Source organism: Papio anubis, chromosome 4 (assembly GCF_008728515.1).
Source record: "Papio anubis isolate 15944 chromosome 4, Panubis1.0, whole genome shotgun sequence".
In the NCBI taxonomy this organism is placed as follows: domain Eukaryota; kingdom Metazoa; phylum Chordata; class Mammalia; order Primates; family Cercopithecidae; genus Papio; species Papio anubis.
In genome coordinates, this window is record NC_044979.1 from 27,403,004 (window position 1) to 27,423,487 (window position 20,484).

The 20,484-nt window shown below is 41.0% G+C and overlaps 1 long non-coding RNA gene across 2 annotated transcripts in view; it reads right to left on the reverse strand.

Annotated features, from left to right (window-relative positions):
- The window catches only part of LOC103883245, a 73,475-nt gene that overhangs the window by 24,122 nt on the left and 28,869 nt on the right, over positions 1-20,484 (reverse strand). For both annotated transcript variants that reach the window (XR_645410.4, XR_645411.4), the window contains exon 2: positions 17,297-17,418. This is a non-coding gene — a long non-coding RNA (uncharacterized LOC103883245). The remainder of the gene's footprint in view (positions 1-17,296; positions 17,419-20,484) is intronic.

The window sequence follows — 20,484 nt, forward strand, 5'->3', positions numbered from 1 at the left end:
ATGAATATTTACATTAGGCAAATCCACAGAGCCAGAAAACAGATGAGTGGTTGCCGGGGTCTGTGGGGAGGAGAGAATTGAGAGTGACTCTACCAGGCATGGGAGTTTCTTTTCTGGGATGACGGAGGTGTTCTGGAGCTAGGCTCAGGCTCTGGAGCCAGGCAGCCTGTGTGAAAGCCCAGGTCTCACTACTCATTCGCTTTGTGATTTTCAGCCATGTTCCTACCTCTTCTATACCTCAGCTTCCCTTTACAATGACGATGGTAAGACTGCCTGGGCTTGTTGCGAGGATTCAGATAGTTAACATATGTAAAGTGCTCAGGAGAATTCCTGGCCAGTGATATATACTATTTTTTCCCATTATAATTGTTTATGACTTTAAGAAAATTGATATATAATAGTTGTACATATTGTAGGGGTACATGTGATATTTTGAAACCTGATAGCTATTTTGAAATATATAATAAATTATAGTCAACTTTAATTCCCTACTGTACTGCTGAATACTAGAATTTATTTCTACTATCTAACTCTATGTTTGTACCTATTAGCCAATGTCCCTTCATCCCCCGCTCCCCCTTCCCTCCCCAGCCTCTGGTAACCACCATCCTACTCTCCACCTCCATGAGATCCACATTTTTAGCTCCCAGATATGAGTGAGAACATTTGGTATTTGTCCTGCTGTGCCTGGCTTATTTCACTTAATATAATGACCTCCAGTTCCATCCATGTTGCTGCAAATGACAGGATTTCATTTTTTAAATGGCTGAATAACAGTCCATTGTGTGTGTGTGTGTGTGTGTGTGTGTGTGTGTGTATATATATCTATATATATATATATCTCCACATTTTCTTCATCTGTTGATGGACACTCAGCTTGTGTGATAGATATAGATATATCATAAGTGACCCTGATCACCCTGTACCCCACTCTTACTTATTTCTGTCCATAGCATTAGTCACTTTCTTTTTCTTTTTTTCTTTTTGAGACAGGGTCTCTCTGTGGTCCAGGCTGAAGTGCAGTGGCATGATCTCGGCTTACTGCAACCTCCACTTCCAGGCTCAGGTGATCCTCCCACCTCAGCCTCCCTAGTAACTGGGACTACAGGTGTGGCACCACACCCAGCTAATTTTTTTTTTTAAATTTTTTTTGTAGAGACAAAGTTTCACCATGTTGCCTGGGCTGCATTCATCACTTTCTAACCTACCCTGTGATAACTTGCTCATATATCTTGCTCGTAGCCCATCAACCCCTACTAGAAGGCAGGGATCTAATCCATTTGTTTGCTGCTAGATTCCAAGCACCCCAAACAGTGGTTAACACAGAGGAGGCACCCCACCACACTTTCTGAATAAATGAACAAATGGTTGGCACTTCTCGCCAATGGCACTGGGCAGCCTGGATGGAAATGAGATGCACCTTTTACTGAACATCTTTTTGCACCATTTTCTATTCTACCATGTGCTCGGTCCTTTTCATAAAGACAAAAAGTGAAAAATGAAATACAGAAAATAAGAATACTTGACCTGAGGGAGAAGCTGGTAGCATTAAACAGTAAGACTTTAAGTGTCAGTGCAAAGTGTGTGATCTAGAGAAAAAAGTGAGGATGTGGTTGCAGGCCACCTTTAGACTTTTAGCCCCTGAGTAAAAAGTGGAATGACACCTCAGAAATGGCACTCAGTCCTAGTCTTGAAGCACGGTGTGTACACAGGTTAATAAGAAGTTTGTTTGTTTGTTTGTTTGAGACAGAGTTTCACTCTGTAGCCCAGGCTGGAGAGTGCAAAGGCGTGATCTCGGCTCACCTCTGCCTCCCAGGTTCAAGTGATTTTCCTGCCTCAGCCTCCAGAGTAGCTGGGACTTTGCCACCATGTCCAGCTGATTTTTTTTATATTTTTAGTAGAGACAGGGTTTTGCCTTCTTGGCCAGGCTAGTTTTGAACTCCTGACCTCAGGTGATCCGCTTGCCTCAGTCTCCCGAAGTGCTGGGATTACAGACTTGAGCGCCCGGCCTAACAAGAAGTCTCAATAAGATCTTACATATTGTGCAATATGTGTTCTGTACTTACGGGTACAATGAGAAATTTTTCCATGGCAAAAGGCCCGTTTCCTGGCACAGTAAACAGAAGAGCTTGTGGAGGGTTGTTGCCCACTTCCCACTGCAGCATGGACAGGCAGGTGGCCACAGTGGACGGAATTCCTCGGGCAGGGACAGAAGGTCTGTCACCACTGCTGGCAGTGCCCTTCCTCATTCCTTAATGAGCTCCAGAAACTAATAAAGATTACAGGATCCCAAATACAAGACTAGACTCCAAATGAACTGTTGTGTAAATGTATCCCAACTAATGTGGGGTAAAACTCTGCTCTAAGTTGTCTTTGAGGTCTCTACCTCTTTCCTTCCTTCAGCCTTAATACCGCTCTGCTCTATTCTGTTAGGAAAAAAACAACTGATGAGTCACCAGCTTCTTGGGTAATGTATTATCCTTTTCAGGAGCTTTTGCATGAAAAAAGAGGTCAAAAGGAGAGAAAGAAATAATAATGGTGATGATATTAATAATACTAATAATGATGACCATAGCTGATGATAACTGCGTCCCAGCTATTCGGCTAAAAAATGGATACGATTTCTCTAATTTAGTCCTCCAACAATTCTATGAGGTAGATATCACACCTATGTTACAGATGAGGAATAAAAAATCACATAGCAAGTGGCAGATGAAGGCAGATTGTCTCTAAAAATTTTTGCTCCAAGGAATTTTTTAATTTTTGAGACAGTGTCTCTCTCTGTCAGCTGGGCTAGAGTACAGTGTTGTGAACATGGCTCACTGCAGCCTTGACCTCCAGGTGATCCTCCCACCTCGCATCCCAAGTAGCTGGGACTACAGGCACACACCGACACACTCAGCTACATTTTTTTTTTTTTTTTTTTTTTTGTATTTTTTGTAGAGACAGGGCTTCACCATGTTGCCGGGACTGGTTTTGAACTCCTGGCTTCAAGCGATCTGCCTGCCTCAGCATCCCAAAGTGCTGGGATTACAGGCTTGAGCCATCGTGCCTGGCTATGTAAGAATTTCTCAAGTGGAAACTTTGATCCTGTAGGAAGACAGCTGGGGGGAGTCAGACAATCACAGCAACCCTCAGTTGTGGTGGCAATGACAGTTGAGACTTGAAACTTCAAATAACCCACTGTATCTATGACTAACTAGGTTCAAATCTTGAGTCTGACATTCTTAGGATTACCTGGTGGCAAGTCGAATACTCTCTTTGTGCTTGAGATTGTCGTTAGAATTCATCGAGATAATGCAAACAAAGTACTTACAACAGTGCCTATGAATACATACATGAGGCACTCAGATGCTGTGTACAGGTGCTCCTCCACTTACAACGGGGTTATGTCCTGATAAACCCATCATAGGTTGAAAATAACAAAAGTCAAAAATGCATATAATACACTTAACCTACCACACATCGAAGCTTAGCCGAGCCTACCTGAAACATGTTCAGAACGCCTGCAATACGGTATTCAGTAAATTACACGAGAAATTCAACACTTTATTATAAAATGGGCTTTGTGTTAGGTGACTTGGCCCAGCTTCACAAGAGAGTAGTATCTGCACATTGCTAGCCCAGGAAAAGATGAAGATTCCAAATTTGACATATGGTTCCTGCTGAATGCATGTCACTTTTTTTTTTTTTTTTGAGAGAGTCTTGTTCTGTCACCCAGGTTGGAGTACAGTGGGTGTGATCTCAGCTCACTGCAAGCTCTGCCTACCAGGTTCACACCATTCTCCTGCCTCAGCCTCCCAAGTAGCTGGGACTACAGGTGCCCGCCACCACTCCTGGCTAATTTTTTGTATTTTTTAGTAGAGACGGGTTTCACCATGTTAGCCAGGATGGTTTCAATCTCCTGACCTCGTGATCCACCTGCCTCGGCCTCCCAAAGTGCTGGGATTACAGGTGTGAGCCACCGTGCCCAGCCGAATGCATGTCACTTTCACACCACTGTAAAGTCAAAAAATCATGATAAACCATTGTATTAGGTTGATGCAAAAGTAATTGCATTTTTTGCTATTAAAATAATGGCAAAACCCGCAATGACTTTTGCACCCCTAACAAGTCATTGATGGTCTGCATTTTGATTGCTACAAATCCCTGCTAAGTATTAGAAAACCCATAATTTATTTCTAGCTTCCCAAATAACAAAGGTGCTCTTTTACCTAATTTTATAATGTAGTTGTTCATCCATTGTCTATAGAATTTTTATTGAAAAGGTGACATAATCAAAATTTGAAGGTAGACACACCAAATCCCATTTCCCTAACACGACAATTATATTTGGTTTTGTGTATTGCTTTCAAGTTTTGCTAACTCTGAGAAGCGACATGGAAAGGGCGCTGTACCAAATCAGTTTGGGATTTTGTCACACTCTCACAAAGTAGCTGTATGACTTTAATGAAGTTACATAACTGCCCTTTGTCTTCATTTTCAAAAAGTTTAAAATGAAGGGGTTAGGCCAGCCGATCTTTAAGATCGCTCTAGCTATAACAGTCTATGATTTTGCCTACAATCTACTTTCTTTTTTTTTTGCTTTCATAATCATGGTTCAGTTGTATATAGAAGGTACATTAAAATAATGTTTACAAAGTTAGTTAATTTCCTAAACTATGTTTGGAAAATAAAGTTTCACATATAATGAGCTCTGCGAAGGTAAGTTTACAATAAAAAACCTCAGGAATTTCAAAGATAACTGCCAAAATTACCAAAAAGATATAAAAATTCACATCTTAATACATTCATGATATATGTATGTTTACAATGAAAGGATTTATAATTCAATGCATTAATTATAAGGAACACATTAAGTTTGACAAGCCCATTCTAATCTTTGTGGATTGCTTCCTGTCAATACCATTTCATGGAGGGATAAACTATTTCCTCCTTCATTTCAAATGCAGAATAGCTTGGTGATGAAATAGCTCTTCCATCTACACACAAAATTGTAGAAGTAAAGGAGCACTTTGCAGGATTTTCTTCAGATATAAAGGGCAAATAAGTAGGACTTTTAAGGAGTCAAATATACAGTTATTAATTTATAATGTAAATATGAAAACGTTAGAGCAGTGTAGTTTTTCCATATGGTATTATTGCTTTTTAAAATTTCTCTATAAGAAAATCAAAAAGGGAAAAACAAAAAAGGCACAGTTCTACCTGACATAGATCGGCAGAACTATGTCAGCGTAAATGTCTAAAATGTCTATAACTATTAATGCAGTGAATCAGTCACTCTCTCCCCCACTGCCACTTAGCATGTAACCTGGTATAACCTTTCTGGAGGTGATCTGACAATACTAATCAAGAGTTTAAATATGTTCCTACCCTCTAGTCGGGTAATTCTACTTACAGAAAAGTGTATGAAGGAAATAATAAGTGCACAATTGCTTTGCCACACTTATTATATACAAGTGTAAAGAACTGGGAACATGTAAATAACCGGAAATAGAAGAATAGCTAAATAACTGATGCTACACATATATGAAATTTATGTATATATGCATATATATTTATGATATATGTGTATGTATATCATATCATAATATAGATAACAAGGGTGCTCATTGCTTCTGGCTTAGTCATGTTTCTAGGTTTTTCGGTGAATGGAGGACCTAGGAGATCTGTCTATACATGTACATATACATCCTAAATTTATATCAACTCTCAATTCAAATTCGGGACCACAGGATTTCTGCCTAAGCGCCTCCATGTTATATCTATATTCCCTTCCTCTCATGCTGAGAATCCTGCTTCTCAAGGACAGCAGGCATAATAAGATTAGAATATCCCACAATTAGGCCGGGTGTGGTGGCTCACGCCTGTAATCCCAGCACTTTGGGAGGCCAAGGCAGGTGGATCACTTGAGCTTAGGAGTTCGAGACCAGCCTGGCCAAAGTCAAATCTACAAAACAAGGTGAATTCAAAGCAGTCTAGTTTCTATCCCTATCCCCCCACTTTCTTTCCTCCCTTTTTCATAGGTAACTACTATTAATATTTTGTGATGTGAATCCTCCTATTCTTTGTTTTCTAATATAAGCAAATGTATTTACATATGTGTGTGTATGCATGCATATATGTGTGTAGGTATATAAATTTACATATATATCCCTTCTGACATATATGGTAGCATTGTAGACTCACATTTCTACCCCCATTTTTTTTACTTGTAATATATCCTACAGATCAATCCATAATAAGTATATTTAAAGATCCTACTTCTGGCCAGGCGTGGTGGCTCATGCCTATAATCCCAGCACTTTGGGAGGCCAAGGCAGGCAGATTGCCTGAGGTCAGTAGTTGGAGACCAGCCTGCCCAGCCTGGTGAAACCCCGTCTCTACTAAAAATACCAAAATTAGCTAGGCGTGGTGGCAGGCGCCTGTAATCCCAGCTACTCGGGAAGCTGAGGCAGGAGAATCACTTGAACCCAGGAGGCAGAGGTTGCAGTGAGCTGAGATAGCGCCACTGCACTCCAGCCTGGGCAACAGAGTGAGACTACGTCTCAAAAAAAAAAAATCCTACTTCCATTTTATAGCTACACAGACTCCACTGTGTGTAGGTATCATAGTTTATTCAACCAGTCCTCTATTAATAGACATTGGGGTTATTTCTAGTCTTTTGGTATTATAAATAGTTTCTGTCCTAAGGTTTTGTATTATATTTATATATATTCACATCTTAAATATAAGTAATTTTTACTATGTGGAAATATATAAGGTTAGCCTATGCCATCTTGTACCAAATAGCAGGAGAGCTATCAAAAACTCTAGGGTTGTGTCAAAAGATGTCAAGAACCAATTTGAAGATGCTATCGCAGACCAACGAGGATAATTTAAGCATTAATAAGAATAATAAATAATATGCACATAAGCACATTAAATACATTTCAATAAATGAGTTCAAATTATAGAGAAAACAAAAGTAATTTAAAAATAAGACAAAGCAAACACCATTGGCACATGCCAAGGAATGATAGGATTAAAATATTACCATTTTTACAATCCTTAATGAACTAATAGATCCAGGTAACATCACAAAAGAAGAGATTTTTATGTACCACCTAATGGCAAACTACTCCACTCCCTAGGAAGCAGTCTTGCCAAAAAAAGGAAAAAAATATATGTATATATGAATCTGATCAGGCCTGTGTGTAGTTAGAGGACAGAGGAACAGTTATAGGACAGCTCCTATGTTGAGCTACATCATAGGAATGCAATCGGAGACATCCAGACTGTGGGGAGTTCTACAGGACAAACAACTTGGTTTTTGCAACAAATAAGTTACGAGGAAAAAAATGAAATTAAAAGAGATTTATGGAATTTAAATTCAAAGAGATTTAAGAGACATATCAACCGACCTCAGTGCATGAACCTTATTTGGATCAACAAGCAAACTATAAAAGTAAGTTATATTTTGGGAGGCCGAGCAGGGTAGATCACGATGTCAGGAGTTCGAGACCATCCTGGCCAACATGGTGAAACCCTGTCTGTACTAAAAATATAAAAATTAGCTGAGCATGGTGGTGTGTGCCTGTAATCCCAGCTACTTGGGAGGCTGAGGCAAGAGAATCGCTTGACCCCCAGGAGGTGGAGGTTGCAGTGAGCTGAGATCATGCCACTGCACTCCAGCCTGGGTAACAGAGTGAGACTCCATCTCAAAAAAAAAAAAAAGAAAAAGAAAAAACAACAACAAAAGTAAGTTATAAGATTTGTGAGACAATTAAAAATTCCAGCACTGAATATTTCATACTACTAAAAAATTGTATTAGTTAATGTAGATATGATAATGGTTATGTTTTTTACAAGTCCTTATCTTTTAAAGATTCATATTGAAATAGATATATTTTAGACAGAGTGTCAGTCTGTCACCTAGGCTGGAGTGCAGTGGCACAACTGTAGCTCACTGCAGTCTTGAACTCCTGGGCTCAAATGATCCTCCCACCTTATTCTCCCAGTAGCTGGGATTATAGGCACTCACCACCACACACAGCTAATTTTTTAATTTTTTGTAGAGGCAAAGTTTTACTACGTAGACCAGGCTGGACTCAAACTAATGGCCTCAAGTGATCCTCCTGCCCCAGCCTCTGAAAGTGCTGGGATTATAGGAATAAGCCACCACACCCAGCCATATCAAAATTTATGGATGAAATAATATAATATCTGGAATTTGCTTCAAAATAAAATGAGATGGGGAGAGGAATGGGATATTGATGGGCTAGACATGAGGTCCAATTAGACATGGGGTTCTTTATGCTTTCTGTTTACTTTTCCTTATGTTTCATTTTTCTACAATAAACCATTAATATGCATTTATATATCATGATATTCTGGTATGTGTATGTGTGTGCATGTGTCTGTTTGTATGTGTGTATAAATTTAAAACAAAATTTTAATGACGATATCTCTGAGTGATAGAATCATCTTGGTGATTTTTATTTCCTTCTTTTTACTCTGTATTCTGTATTTTTATACTGCACATGTATTGCCATTTTTGTAATTCAAGTATAATTCACTTCTGATGCAGTGAATAAAATAACTTTGTCCAGTACTCTTCAAATACAACTGGGCAAGGCTAATTATTCAATATTCAATTACATTTAGTTTTGATTGTGTACAGATCATAGTTTATGAAAATATAGCTCTAAAGGAAAGTTTGAGGTTTGGAAATTCTGTCATTTGATGTAATAGGATAATTTTAAATGTATAGCTTAGGAGTACACCGTTCATTTTTTTCCTCCTTTTTATATAATACAAAAACAACAGATCCAGTTTGGCACAAACTTTCTCCTCCAAAGCCACCTTTGTGCTGACATGCAGCATCTCAGGTTTCAGTCAAGTAATTTGCAGATGAGAAAAGGTTTCTTAGCAAAATTTTCTTATGGTTTTACTACAGTGTTAGTTCCCAGTAATTTGGCAGAGTACTGTGTTCACAGCTAAGTGAGTCAGAGGGAAGGCTGCTCCTTCTGATTTTCTGATATGCAGAGAGGACAGGCAGTTATCAAATCAAATCACTCTTTTTTAACCACTAAAATAAATGTAAGGCCATGACAGCAGATGCAATTAAAGAAAAATATAGTTAATGGATATTTGTAGTTTATTACTAGTTAATACAAGGTACTGCCTGGTTTATCATTCAATTATGAAAAAGTTATTCCTTTAAGGTCAATAAAAATTTTTTAAACCAACTTACAAAAACAAGTCTATTTTATAATTATATCACATCTGAATGTTCTATTATGAGATAATTGTCCCTTCTTCATTTATTTTGAAATAGACATTTTATTTATCTAATCTTCCTCCTTCTGCTTGGTCACATGTCATTTTCTCCTGAATAAACCCTTGTCAGCTCCTGTCATGAAATCTATGAACAGATTATCATGGAAGTACTTTTTTACTCTGAATGTAGACTTTAAAGCAAAATCATAGGTAGATTTAGTTATTCATTTGAAAGTGAAACTTTGATTTAACAAATGGCTAGAGGCAGACAATTTTGATTTGGGTCCATCTGCCCATTTGAGTTTCCATGGATTATTATATACTGCACATAAATTCAATTTACACTTGCAACTATGTTCCAAGCTTTGTGCTAAGTATTTTCATATATAATCCCAAGCTATTTGTGAAATAGCTATTTTATTATTTTTGGTTTGTTTGTTCGAGACAGGGTCTTGATCTGTCACCCAGGCTGGAGTGCAGTGGTGCCATCATACCTCACTGCAGTCTCGACCTCCTGGGCTCAAGAGATCCTTCCACTTCAGCCTCCTTAGTAGCTGGGACTACAGGTGCATACCACCACGCCCAGCTAATTTTTTTATTTTTTGTAGAGACAGGGTTTTGCCATGTTGCCCACGCTTGAAATCGTTATTTTAGAGAGAGATTAAGTTGCTTGCTCAAGATCATACAGTCATTGAGTTATTCCAGATTTTGTTGCCACTTTTCAGTTCTGAACAATGATGATTGAGAGCATTTGTAACAGTCCTTGGTGCCTAGTACTGGGCCTTGTACTAGAAAGGATATCAAATCAGTTCAAAGGATGTTAGACACCTGTCTGGTTGCAAAAACAAGAGGTACAAGGTAACTATCAGAGGAAAGACGGGCCCGCTGAGGTGGAGCATGCTTTCTCTCATGCAGAAACCAACTAAAAGGAGAAGGAAGAGGGAAGTCTGTTCTTCACAGCAGCAAAGCGGTGCTAGCCTTCTGCCTTGATCTTTTAACAAACTTAGGAAGGTTCCAACATCTTCAAGCTTGGGAATACACAGTGTTTGAATGTGATGACCAGCAAACTAAAGGTCAACCTGAGAAAGTTGATTCTTGACATATTTCCAGCAAGGGTCACTTGTTTCATCCCAACGGACTCAAAGTTAAGAATTAAAAACCTCAACTGTAGTAAATTACAAGTTTGAAAAACTGAGAGTTCTAATTACTCGTACATCCCAAATGCCAGTGGGGCCTACTCTATTCATGTACTCATAGCTTTATGAAAAACTGTTTGTTTGAGATGTGGTTTTTTAAAAGTAATTTACCTTGGGACAGATTTAGTTGAAGAATGGAATATGTGAGAAAAGAATTTTCCAACTTTTGTTGACTCAGAGATGAAAAGGAAAATACGTTTATATGAATATGGCTACTTGTTGATCTAAGACACTTGAAATTTCATTTGCTAAATGCCATATCCAATTATAAATTTCAAGCATAATTTCCAAACCATACCCTTGTTCTAATACTACAGAACCATCTCAATGGGCATCAACTGGGCATCAAATTAACTATTCCTATAAGGCTACACTAGAGTTACTACCAGGAACATTTCATTTGTGGAGACATAAAGACAGGTTACATGATACTTTGTAAGTGGACTTGAACTAAAGGATATTAGAAATAAATAGGAACAACAAAAATAAAACATGACTAAACCAGCTCTCCTGCCACCATCAAAACAAACGTTTCCAAGGAACTGAAGCCAAGAAAATAGAAATCCACAAACACAAAGGCCAAGATAATCAGTCGAATCTACTAAATCTCCATAAATGACAAAACAAAACACTAAAAACCAAGCAATACCAAAACCCCACCTGCATTGAATACCAAACAACATTGAATTTTCTGCCCCACCGCCTGCCACAGAAATCCAAGCCTGCAGCTGATTTTAAAATGACCAAATCTCCAAAAATTCTGAGAGATGTCAATTTTAAAGACACAATATCTTCAATCATATAGGTCACGTCCACATTAACGTAAGTAGTAATTATTAAAAAGGAAGGAATCTCCTTCATTCGTTTTAAAAACCAATTCTTTCTCAGATTTGCCACAGAGCCAGACCAACTTAATTGTTAAGACACAATAATGTTAGACTGAACTATTTTTCTCTTTCTTCTTTTTTCTTTGGAGACTGGGTCTCACTGTGTCACCCAAGCTGGAGTGTAGTTGTGCAATCATGGCTCACTGCAGCCTCTACCTCCTTGGTTCAAGTGATTCTCCTACTTCAGCCTCCCAAGTAGCTGGGACTACAGCTGTGCACCACCACGCCTGGCTAATTTAAAAAATTTTTAGAGACGGGGTCTTGCTATGTTGCCCACGCTGGTCTCAAACCCTTGGGCTCAAGTGATCCTCCCACCTTGACCTCCCAAAGTGTTGGGAGTACAGTCATGAGTCACTGTGTCCAACCCTGAACTGTGTTTCAATCCAATAATTTTTATTATGGAGAGAAAGCTGGGCAATTTAAACAATTATGTGCTTTATTTCTCCATTTCTGTATTCCATTCTTGCTAATATACAGGTATTGAATTTAACTTGTTTCACTCTTAATGGTTTATGTCTTCTTTTTAGAAAAATTTAAACCAGCCAAAAGGCTGCAGGGTAAGTGTTGGTGGCTAGTTCCTATGAGTAACAAGTCATAGTCCATAGAGCCCAGGATGCTGACCTGGAGAACAGGCCAAATTCTGCAGATGTGGTAGTTCATACCTATAATTCCAGCTCTTCGAGAAACTGAGGTGGGAGGATCACTTGAGCCCAAGAGTTCCAGGTTATAGTGAACCATGATCACACCACTGCACTCCAGCCTAGGCAACAGAGCGAGACTCTCTCAAAAAAAAAAAAAAATTCTGACTGCCCTGAAAAAACCCTGAATACCGACAACATAGAAAATCTAAAGCTTGTGCATAATGCTTGTCAGTGGTTAAGTTCATGCACGTTACAGACTTCACCATAGCCCTCCCACCATACCACCATACCATGGATGCAGGTACTACACAAGCCTCCTTGTATCCACATGACCATTTCTTCTCATTTGGATGCAGTATCTGCTAATGAGCAAGGTCACTTGAAAGAGAACTGAACTCGGAATCAGAGTCCAAGTGTGTCAGTTCCAGCTCTTTGGGGGACTAGACAAGGCAATTTAGTGCAGTGGATCAGTGTCTGCCTGCTAAAGTTAGACAATGTGGGTGGAAATCCTGGTTTTCCACTTTCTGGCTATGTGACTATAGGCAAGACTCTTAAATCTTGTGACTCGGTTTTCTTATTTGTAAAATGACAATGATATCAATAACTACCTTAGAGGATTAAATGTCTTAAGATGGTTTAGAACAGAGTTGCAGATATTCTAAGCACTCAATCAATGTGGGCAATTATTTTTACTAGCTATATGACCCTGGGGAGCTCAACTAAGCTCCGTAAGACTCTATTTCATCTTCTGTACAAGAAGGGGTCACGATCTCACATGGTCTTTATGAAGACTGAATAAACTCAAGTAACACATACGTGGAAGCTATTTTTAAGACATAATCAATGGCTGGGGGCAGTGGCTCACACCTATAATCCCAGCCCTTTGGGAGGTCGAGGCGGGTGGATCACCTGAGGTCAGGAGTTCGAGACCAGCCTGACATGGTGAAACCCCGTCTCTACTAAAAACAAACAAACAAAAATTAGCTGGGCATGGTGGCAGGCACCTGTAATCCCAGCTACTTGGGAGGCTGAGGGAGGAGAATCACTTGAACCCAGGAGGCAGAGGTTGCTGAGATCAAGCCACTGCACTCCAGCCTGGGCAACAGAGGGAGATCCCATCTCAAAAAAAAAAAAAAAAGAATAATAAATAAAAGTATGTAAATAAATAAATAAAACATAATCAAGTATCAGATGACTCCTTCAACCTAGCAGAATTAGTTCCTTTCTGTTCTTTGCTTCCATCAAACTTAAAAAACATACATGCAACTGCTATAGCACTTGTCGCAAGGTACTGTAAGAATTTGCCCACAAGTCTTCTCCCCCACCGACAGCACATCCTCCGATTCACCTCTGCACCCTTCACACATTGGACATACCTGGGACAGGACCGGTACTCAATAAATATTTGTTTAAATGAATATCGTTCAAACAATTGCACAGGAATTCTCAAGGCCTTTGCTGGGAATGAGGGATTATCACTTTTGCTGAGGCTCCTCAGTAGACGACCCAGAAATGTGCTTTTCTTCAGGCACAATATATTGAGATTCTGTCATTTCAGATCCCGCCGGTGTTGTATTTGTAGCATTTGTTCATTCTTTTCACTTAATAAATAATTAGCAAGCACCTACTCTGCCAGATCCTATGGTGGGCTCCATCTAGTATGCCCAAGTGGCAAATGGCCAGACTAATACAGTTCCTGCATATTACATATAGAGGGAACCTACGTACTATAGAATCATCCACCCTTTGAGATAAACTCCTCAGTTTGATTATTTCATTAGAGTGATAGGATCTCAAGGTGGGAAAGAACGGCTTTCTAGAAGTAAAAGTCCTTATACTTTACTTTTATTTTGATTTACTTATTTTAGAGACAAGGTCTCACTCTGATGCCCAAGCTGGAGTGCAGTGGCATGATCCTAGCTCACTGCAGTCTTGAACTCCTGAATTCTAGTGATTCTCCTGCCTCAGCCTCCCCAGTATCTGGGACTACAGAGGTGTACCACCACACCCACCTTGGGGTCCTTATAGAATAATAATTAAGGTTTGCGATCTGACTGCCTGGGTTCAAATCCCAGATCTGCTTTGTACCAAGGTGTAAGTTCTTGGACAAATTGCTTAATCCCTCTAAGCCTCACTTTCTCATCTGTAAAATGAGCTAGTGGGATTGATGTATTAGAAATGACAACCACGTTAATCACATATTATGGCGCTTGCCATACAGTACGCACTCACTCTGTGTTTGCTATTATAAACAAATCTATTCTCCTCATTTCCTCACCCGGGTGTTTGAACTTCTATCACAAATGTACCCAGTGAATGGGGCATGACTGCCCCGCTTCTGGGCCCCAGGGTCAGGGAATTTACTACCTCCAATGGTTGTCATTTGGCTGCTAGGCAAATCTAGCAGCTGACCAGTGTTAATGGGTTGAAATATACATGCTTACATCTTCCACTCATTGGCCCTCAATCTGCCATTGGGATTACCCAGAAGAAATCAAATCTCTCCTCTGCCGGATAGACCTCAAACTTTGAAAGGTAGCTACATATGCTAGTTTTCACCACCCCCCTTACACACCTACATACAACCTTGAATCTTTTTGTTATTTCTAAATAACTCTGTGCAGCAGATTTCTTATTATCCTTTTTATTTTTCTCATATAATCCTTTGTTGATCAATGTATCCGAATGTCTGAAGCCCAGAATTCATAAAACACAATAAATGTGGTCTGATCGTTGGTGAGTACTAGAGAACTAGTTCCCCTCTGGAACATGACATTTCTATTAATACAACAAAAGATTGATTTTTAAAAAAGCTACATCCCACTGTGTTGACTCATCATCTTCTTACAATCAACAGGAGACTGTAAATCTTCCTGCCGTGTGTAGCTGTAAGCCATCTCGCCCCCACTCAGTACTTGTACAATTCAATTTGGGGATCTTTGAGTACTTTATATTGGTACCCATTAAACTCTATATGGTTTGATATGATTCATTATTACATTTTGTCAGGATTGGGGGCGGGGAGAGAATCTGATTGTATCCTCCAACCTATTTGTTATTCTTTCTAGTGTGTGTCATCTGTAAATTTTTTAAGCGTGCCGTCAGTATTATTGTCTTAGTCATCGATACAAGTGTTCAGGGAAAAACCAGACTTTCATTAGATCCCTAGAGATCCGAATGTGCATCAGCCCCTGTGTGTGTGTGTGTGTGTGTGTGTGTGTGTGTGTGTGTGGTGGGGGCGGGGGTGGGGTGGGGACGGAGTTTCACTCTTGTTGCCCAGACTGGAGTGCAATGGCACGATCTCGGCTCACTGCAACCTCTGCCTACTGGGTTCAAGCGATTCTCCTGCCTCAGCCTCCCGAGTAGCTGGGATTACAGGCATGTGCCACCACACCTGGCTAATTTTGTATTTTTAGTAGACACTGGGTTTCTCCATGTTGGTCAGGCTGCTCTCGAACTCCTGACCTCAGGTGATCCACCCGCCTCAACCTCCCAAAGTGCTGAGATTACAGGCGTGAACCACTGTGCCCGACCCACATCAACCTCTTGAAAGAAAGAAACAAACAAAGAAAAACAAGGGCCAGGTGTGGTGGCTCATGCTTGTAACCCTAACACTTTGGGAGTCTGAGGCAGGAGGATTGCTTGAGGCCAGGAGTTCAAGACCAGACTGAGTAACATAGCAAAACCTCATCTCTATTTTAAAAAGTATAAAAAATAAAAAGAAAAACTTAAAAAATACATTATTCATTCAATCAAAAAATATTTACTGAGTGCCTTCTGCGTACCAGTTACTACTCCAAGTGCTGTGCGTCTAGTGCTGAACAAAAAAATTGTCTGCCCTCATGATGCTTACATTCTAGAAGGAGAGGTAGACAATAAACAAAGAAGCGTTATGAAAAACAAAAGCAGGCTGGGCGCGGTGGCGCATGCCTGTAATCCCAGCACTTTAGGAGCCCTAGGAGGGCGGATTAGAAGGTCAGGAGAGCGAGACCATCCTGGCTAACACAGTGAAACCCTGTCTCTACTAAAAATACAAAAAAAAAAAAAAAAAAAATTAGCCGGGCGTGGTGGCAGGCACCTGTAGTCTCAGCTACTCGGGAGGCTGAGGGAGAACAATGGCGTGAACCCAGGAGGCAGAGTTTTCAGTGAGCCAAGATCACGCCACTGCACTCCAGCCTGGGTGACAGAGCAAGACTCGGTCTCAAAAAAAAAAAGAAAAAAAGAGAAAAACAAAAGCAGTTATGGAGCTAGAGAAATTTGACAGTGGGGATGGAATAGGGTTGCCAATAGGCAGTATGGCTAAAGCAGAGTTGGTTTTGGAGTATGGTTGAACTACTCATGTCCTGCATTATTCAACTGGCCATGAGTGGTGAGCAAGTCTTTCTGAGTCTCAAAATCCACTTTTATTTTTATTTTTTATTTTTTTCAGATAAGGTCTTGCTCTGTTGCCTAGGCTAGAGTACAGTGTTGTGATCAGGGCTCACTGCAGCCTCGAACTCCTGGGCTCAAGTGATCCTCCTGCCTCAGCCTCCCAAGTATCTGGGACTACAGGCACATGCCACCTGTAGTCCTAGATAATTTTTAAATATTTGTAGAGATGGGGTCTTGCTATGTTGCCCAGGCTGATCTTGAATTTCCAGCCTCAAGCAATCCTCCTGCCTTGGCCTTCCAAAACACTGGGATTACAGGCGTGAGCTACTGTGCCCAGCTGAAAATCCACTTTTCTCTATGTAAATCACTTTAGGAAAAAATCAACAGAGCAATGATAAAGAATTTCTTTTTTTTTTTTTTTTTTTGAGATGGAGTCTCATACTGTTGCCTGGGCTGGCATGCAGTGGTGCAATCTCAGCTCACTGCAACTTCCGCCTCCTGGGTTCAAGCGATTCTCCTGCCTCAACCTCCTGAGTAGTGAGATTACAGGCACCTGCCACCACGCCCAGCAATTTTTTGTATTTTTAGTAAAGATGGGGTTTCACCGTGTTGGTCAGCTGGTCTCGAACTCCTGACCTCGTGATTTGCCCACCTTGGCCTCCCATAGTGCTGGGATTACAGGCATGAGCCACTGTGCCCAAAGAATTTAAATACTCATGAAACAGAGGAGAAAATGTGAAAGGATGGAACTCCTCAGAAGACTTCACAACATTTCTCGGTACACATAGCACATTCAAACAATGTGAAAACAACTAGACTAGTCAGGAGTCCAGTCACATCTTCTAATGAAGACTCCAGAGAGAATTACAAAAGCATTACTCTACAGGTACAGTCCATTGTTGACAACTAAACAGAGAAAAAATGAAACATCAACACTTACCGAATTCCAGTCCCCATGTTTTCAAGTATGGAGCAGGTTATGAATCCAATAGTTTATGGAGTCAGGAGGACGGAATGTTTGGATGATCCCAAAACATGGTTTGAGAGTCTGGATATGGAACTCTGGAAAAGACGCCCCCAAGGGACAGATGTGAAGTATACCTCTATTAATTACCCTCTGCTTGCAATTTTTTTTTTTTCTTTTGAGACATAGTCTTGCTCTGTTTCCCAGGCTGGAGTGTGGTGGCGCAATCTCGGCTCCCTGCAACCTCTGCCTCCGAGGTTCAAGGGATTCTTGTGCCTCAGCCTCCTGAGTAGCTGGGATTACAGGCGTGCACCGCCACATCTAGCTAATATTTTTGTATTTTTTTTTTCAGTAGATGCGGGGTTTCACTGTGTTGGCCAGGCTGTTCTTGAACTCCTGACCTCAAGTGATCCACCCACCTTGACCTCTCAAAGTGCTGGGATTACAGGCAATAGGCCACTGTACCTAGCCCCCTCTGCTTGCAATTCTAATGTTGATGAGTTCTTCTAAATTTGTTTTATCTTTTTTTAAAAAGAGATGGGGTTATCTTTTTTTAAAAAGGGCTGGCCTCAATCTCCTGGGCTCATGGAATCCTCCTGCTTCAGCTTCCCAAGTAGCTGGGACTACAGGTGTGCACCACCATGCCCAGCAATAGTTTTAGTGTTTAAATAAATCCCTTTAATGTTTGAGGGACTGGACAAATCTTTGTTGAGTAAAATACTAATTGCTTTCTCCGATTGGAAATTTTATTTATTATTATTATTTTGAGACGGGGTCTCACTCTGTTGCCTAGGCTGGAGTGCAGTGGTGTTATCATAGCTCAGTGCAGCCTCGACCTCCTGGGTTCAAGTGATCCTCCCATCTCAGCCCCCTGATTAACTGGTATTATAGGTGCACATCACACCTGGTTAATTTTTTTTATTATTATTATTTTAATTTTTTCTTTTTTTCTTTTTTTTTGAGATGGAGTCTTGCTCTGTCACCCCGGCTGAAGTACAGTGGCGCGATCTTGGCTCACTGCAACCTCCGCCTCCCAGGTTCAAGTGATTCTCTTGCCTCAGCCTCCCGAGTAGCTAGAAGTACAGGCGCATACCATCACATCCGGCTAATGTTGTTTTGTATTTTTAGTAGAGACAGGGTTTCACCATTTTGGCCAGGGTGGTTTCAAACCCCTGACCTCAGGTGATGTGCCCACCTCAACCTCCCAAAGTATTGGGATTACAGGCATGAGCCACCGTGCCCTACCTTTTTTTTGTTTTTGTAGAGAGAGACTTGTCGTGTTGCCCAGGCTGGTCTCAAACTCCTCGGCTGCAGCAACCCTGCTGCCCTGGCCTCCCAAAGTGATGGGATTACAGTTGTGAGTCACCCAGCCAGAAATGTAATTGCTATTTTCACAATGATACCTTTGACATTCGCATTCATTCATTTCTTGAGCATTTGTTTTTTTTTGTTTGTTTGTTTGTTTGTTTGTTTTTTGAGACGGAGTCTCGCTCTGTCGCCCAGGCTGGAGTGCAGTGGCCGGATCTCAGCTCACTGCAAGCTCCGCCTCCCGGGTTCACGCTATTCTCCTGCCTCAGCCTCCCGAGTAGCTGGGACCACAGGCGCCGCCACCTCGCCCGGCTAATTTTTTGTGTTTTTAGTAGAGACGGGGTTTCGCCGTGTTAGCCAGGATGGTCTCGATCTCCTGACCTTGTGATCCGCCCGTCTCGGCCTCCCAAAGTGCTGGGATTACAGGCTTGAGCCACCGCGCCCGGCCGAGCATTTGTTTTTTATACCAAATACTTTGTTGGCGTTAGGAATACAAAGATGGATAGAAAAAATAAGGGTCCCCGTAAGCACTTACAGGAACCTCACAGGAGACGGCACGGTAGAAACAGGAAAGTCAGCTGTGATAAAGAAGCGTGTTATGAAGAGATAAGTACTGAGAGCCCTAGGAGGTCACCTAACCCAGATTTAGGGAAAATTGGAAGTTAGTAACTTGTACACAGATACTTACAAGGTGTGAAGGAGTTAACCAAATAAAGAGGTGGGGAAGTCTGTTTCAGGTGGAGGGCACAAGTACACAGATTTTGGAAAGAACGTGAATGATTATGCATGCTGAGTATGTGAGTACTAAAAGTAGTTTAGAGAGTCTTAGAGTGGTCAGATATGAGACTGGAAAGGTGAGCAGCATCAAATTACGAGAAATGTACAAGCCACATTCTCGAGGAGGTAGAATCTACTGAAAGTCATGATGGATTACATGTTGGAGTTTTGAAGACAGAAAAGTCCGGACTGGAGATCGGGTTTAAGACTTGGACAACTGGGTGGATAGTGGATATCATTCACTAAGACAGCAAAAATATGAAGAGGAAATTGAGGAGATTTTGGGGAGAAGGTGCTGAGTTCAGCCTTTGATGTGCTTGTTTTGTGATGACTGAGGAACACTCAGAGCAACAGGAAGTAGTTTGATCTAGAAATCTGAGGACACGCGTTTAGAAGTCATGCGTACGTGACAGACAAGAGACTTCACAGCGATGAATGAGATGCCCTTGGAGGGTGTGTAGGAGCAGAGAAAAAGAAAGAAGCCAGAATAACACCAAAGCTTAAATAACGGATGGTGTGGGTCCGGTGCGGTGGCTCACGCCTGTAATTCCAGCACTTTGGGAGGCCGAGGCAGGTAGATCCTGAAGTCAGGAGATGGAGACTATCCTGGTTAACACGGTGAAACCCCATCTCTACTAAAAATACAAACAGAAAAATTAGCTGGGCATGGTGGCGGGTGCCTGTGGCCCCAGCTACTGGGGAGGCTGAGGCAGAAGAATCACTTGAACCTGGGAGGCAGAGGTTGCAGTGAGCTGAGATCGTGCCTCTGCCCTCCAGCCTGGGTGACAAAGCAAGACTCTGTCTTACAAAAAAAAAAAAAGGATGGTGTGTTAGTTCATTCTGTGTTGCTTAAAAGGAATGCCTGAAGCTGGGTAATTTCTAAAGAAAAGAGGTTTATTTGGCTCACAGTTCCTCAGGATGTACAAGAAGCATGGCAGTCACATCTGCTTCTGGTGAGGTCTCAGGAAGCTTTTACTCACGGCAGAAGGTGAAGGGCACCAGGTATGTCACATGACATGGCCAGAGACAGAGCAAGAGTGAGAAGAGGAGGTGTTGCTCTTTTTAAACATCAGTGTTCA